General features: G+C 36.1%; 1 non-coding gene across 1 annotated transcript; it reads right to left on the bottom strand.

Moving 5' to 3' along the window:
• Positions 1 to 305: 305 nt before the first annotated feature.
• LOC123391090 lies at positions 306 to 416 on the bottom strand. The gene has a single exon (XR_006605715.1). It is a non-coding gene; the product is annotated as a U6 spliceosomal RNA (small nuclear RNA).
• Between the last annotated feature and the right edge of the window lie 4,266 nt (positions 417 to 4,682).

The raw sequence follows: 4,682 nt of genomic DNA, 5'->3' as shown, positions 1-4,682 counted from the left end.
CAATTTGAGAATTTAATCCACTTATATTTAAAGTAATTATTGATAGATAAGGTCTTATTATTGACATTTTATTGTTTTCTGGCTGTTTATAGTACCCTTGTTCCTTTCTTCCTTTTTGGCAGTCTTCTTTTGTGAATTGATGATTTTCTGTGGTACTATGCTTTGACTCCCTTTTCTTTATCTTTTCTGTATCTACTATTGGTTTTGCTGTTTGGTTACCACGAGGCATACATAAACCAACTTACAGATATAATAGTCTCTTTTACACTGATAAATCAATTTAGAATGCATATAAACTCTACTCTTTTATCCCCGTACACACCTTTCATTTTTCGTGTCATTCTTTGTACAGGGACCATGATAATCTTCTCTGAATCATGCCAAATTTTTTAAAAGGTTTTATTTATTTATATGACAGAGAGAGAGAGAGACAGTGAGAGAGGGAACAACAAGCATCAGGAGAGGGAGAGGGAGAAGCAGGCCCCCCACCGAGCAGGGAGCCCGATGCGGGGCTCGATCCCAGGATCCCAGGATCATGACCCGAGCCGAAGGCAGATGCTTAACCGTCTGAGCCACCCAGGCACCCCTGAATCATGCCAATTTTTAAGTATATGTGCTGCAAAACTGAGCACACACATTTCATTTTTCAGGTCTCCGTTTACATTTTTTAATGTGTATCCATTAAAAAATGTGTATCCATTAACAAATGATTGTAGCCATGGTTATTTTTTAATACTTTTGTCCTTTAACAGTTATACTAAAAACAAATGGTTATAACAGCACCATATTACAATATTCAAATAATGGAATTTGAGTATATATGTACCTATACTAATGTGTTTTACATTTTCATATTTTTTCATATTATTAATTAGTGCCATTTTATTTAAGTTTGAGTAACTCCTTTTAGCATTGCTTGTAAGGCGGGTGAAGTGGTAAACTCCCTCAGCTGTTCATCTGGGAAAGTCTCTTCTCATCCATTTCTAAAGCAATGGCTAGATAACGTATTCTTATTGGCAGCTTATTTCTTTCACCATTAGAATATATACACCCACTCTTTCCTGGCCTACAATGTTAAATCCACTGATAGCCTCATGTATGTTTCCTTCTAGATGAGGACTTTTTTTTTGGTCTTCCTGCTTTAAAATTTTCTTTGTCTTTGTTATTAGACCGTTTTACTATAATGCATCTTGGAGAAGATCTCCTTCTCCAAGGACCTATGAGCTTCCTAAACTTGACTGTCCAAATTGTTCCTCAGATTTGGGGAGCTCTCAGTCATTATTTCTCTAAATAAGCTTTCTGTCCCTTTCTCCATCTCTTCTCCTTCCAGGAGTCCACAGAATATATAAATTGCTTTTCTTCATGGTCTCCCTTAATTCATATAGGCTTTCTTAACCATTTTAATTTATTTCTTTGTTCTTCTTTTAACTAAATGGTTTGAAATGACCTCTTGTCGAGTTTACAGTTTATCTCCTTTGGTTGGTCAAGTCTGCTGATCTCTGTATTTCATTTTATTACTTAATTGTATTCTTTTCTTTAAAAGATTTTATTTATTTATTTGACAGAGCGAGATCACAAGTAGGCATAGAGGCAGGCAGAGAGAGAGAGAGGAGGAAGCAGGCTCCCTGCTGAGCAGAGAGCCCGATGCGGGACTCGATCCCAGGACCCTGAGATCATGACCTGAGCCGAAGGCAGTGGCTTAACCCACTGAGCCACCCAGGCGCCCACTTAATTGTACTCTTAAGTTCCAGTATTTCTCTTTGGTTCTTTTCTTATTTCTAACTCTCTGAAGTAAGTGTCATTTTGTTTGCATATCATTTTATTAATTTCATTGCATTCTATCTGTATTTTCTTGCAGTTTCCTCCTTGCACGTATTTTGAATACTCCATCAGGGCAAACACAGATCTCCATTTCTTTAGAGTCAGATTCTGGAAAATTGTATCCTTGGTTGTAGGGATCATGTTTCCTTGATTTTTCAGAAGATGTACTCAGCAGACTTACATTGGTTGGTGGGGAGAAACAAAAGAGTCACTGGAGAGAGTGGTGAGTGGATGGAGGAGCAAGGGAAATGTTTGAGAACTGACTGGTGTGCTGCTGGATGAAAAGGAAAGTTTTCAATGTCATTAAAATCCAGACGCATAAAAGAAAAAATTTTAATTTCATGCGAAGCCACGATGAAAATGGGCATAGTCTTAGAAACAGAGTCTAAAAAATTCCCCAAAAGAAAAGCCTAGGGCTACATGGCTTCTTTGTGAGATGTTTGTTTGTTTGTTTTAATAATACCAATTCTTCACAATTTCCTTCAGAAAATAAAGGAGGGAATATTTCTCAATTCATTCAATGAAGCCAGTATTGCCCCAGTATTAAAACTAGAAAAAGTCACCATAAAAGTTAGAGACCAAAATACCCATGAACATAGAGGTACAAATCTTTAAACAAACAAACAAAAAAATGGTGCAAACCAGGAGACCCTGGCTGGCTCAGTCAATACAGCATGCAACTTTTGATCTCAGGGTCATGAGTGAGTTCTAGCCCCATGTTGGGCACAGAGGTCACTAAAGAAAAAGAAAAATAAAAAAAGAAGCAAATCAGGGGCACCTGCTGGCTCAGTCAGTGAAGCATGTCACTTGATCTTGGTGTCATTGGTGCAAGCCCCAGGTTGGGATAGAGTTTACTTAAAAAAAAAAACTGCAAACCATATTTAGCAACTAACAAAAAAGATTATAAAACATGACCAAAGGGATTTATCCCAAGAATGCAAGATTGGTTTACAGCTAAAGGCCAATTAATATAATATTCCTTATTAAAAGAATAAAGGACAAAAGTCTCATGATGATGTTTTATCATAAATGATTAAAAAGCACTTAAACATTTGAGATTTTTAAAAAATATTCAACAATGGGAGATTTGAAGAGAACTTCCTTATCGTGATAAAGAGCATTTACAAAAGATTCTACAGTTAAGAATAATGTTAACAGTGAAATGTTGAATTCTTTATCCCTAAGATAAGGAGTAAGACAAAGATGACCGATTCTACACTATTCATTTATCTTCTACAGTATTTTCTATCCAATGTTAAAAGACAACAAGATATGAAAGGATTATAAACTGAAACACACACACAAATGGTGTTTATTTGTAAATGACATAACTATGTATATAAAAAAGGGATTAGAGAACTACAGCCTGCGGTTTACCTACCAAATACAAAGAGTACGTAAATTTGGAAATAAAGTACTGATTCACAGCCCTGCCCATTCATTTATGTAGTATTGCTGAATAATGCTTTCATGTCAGAGTCGAACAACAGAGTTGAACAACTGTGCTGACACCTGCACAGTCGAACAGCTGTGTGTAACTAAGGACTCTATCCAAACTAATACTAATAACCTACTGTTGACCGGAAGACTTACTGATAAGATGCAATTGATTATCACGTTTGGTATGTTATATATATATATAATGTATGGTATTCTTACAATAAAGTAGGCTAGAGAAGAAATGTTATTGAGAAAATCATAAGAGAAAATACATTTACAGTACTGTACTGTATTTATTGGGGGAGTATATAAGTGTACCCATGAAGGTTAAATCATTTTGTTCAAGGGTCAACTGTACTTGCAAAGGATACCACATGGCCACAGTCTTGAAATCATCACTATTTGATCTTTTAAGAAAAAGTCTGACAATTGGATGCAGAAAATACAAAGCGACTTACAAAATATTATACGGCTAAATATTATAAAATTGATAAGCAGGTTTGGGAAGGTCACTGATACAAAGCTAATACACAAAAATCAATGCTATTTCTATATACTATATGCAGACTATGAAAATGAAAACACTAATAAAACACTTTGATTTACAACAGAATGAAAAACAATACACCTAGAAATAAATTTAACAACATAGACCTGGGGATCTGGGTGGCACAGTAAGTTGAGCATCTGCCTTCAGGTCATGATCTCAGGGTCCTGGGATAGAGCACCACATCAGGCTCCCCGCTCAGTGGGGAGTCTACTTCTCCTTCTGACCCTTTCCCCACTCTTATACTCTCTCTCAAATAAATAAAATTTTTTTAAAAAATAGTATAAGACTGTACAAGAAAAGCCAAAAAAGGATGCTGAGAGAAAATAAGGATCCAAATAAGTGGAGGGATAGTAGACTCAATAATTAAGAAGGCATTTCCACCCAAATTGATCTACGGATTCAACAAAAATTCCTAGTAAAATCCCAGCAGGCTTTCTTGTAAAAAAATGACAAAAGAATCCTGAATTTTATGGGGAAATATAAAGAACCTATAATAGCCAAACACTTTTGAAAGATAATGGAGAACCTACACTACAAGATTTCAAAATTTATAAACTACGGTAATTCAGATAGTCTGGTATTGGCATAAGGACTGCCATATATCTCAATGAAATAGAAAGTTGAAAAAGAAACCCTTGTATTTATGGTAAACTGATTTTTTAAAAGATTTTATTTATTTGGGGTGCCTGGGTGGCTCAGTGGGTTAAGCCTCTGCTTTTGGCTCAGGTCATGATCTCAGCGTCCTGGGATCGAGCCCCGAATTGGGCTCTCTGCTCAGCAGGGAGCCTGCTTCCCCACCCACCTCTGCCTGCCTCTCTGCCTACCTGTGATCTTTCTGTCAAATAAATAAATAAAATCTTAACAAAAAAAT

Source organism: Mustela putorius, unplaced genomic scaffold (assembly GCF_011764305.1).
Source record: "Mustela putorius furo isolate JIRA1106 unplaced genomic scaffold, ASM1176430v1.1 tig00000174_pilon_pilon_pilon, whole genome shotgun sequence".
NCBI classification, from domain to species: domain Eukaryota; kingdom Metazoa; phylum Chordata; class Mammalia; order Carnivora; family Mustelidae; genus Mustela; species Mustela putorius.
This window is presented reverse-complemented; position numbering and strand designations above follow the sequence as displayed.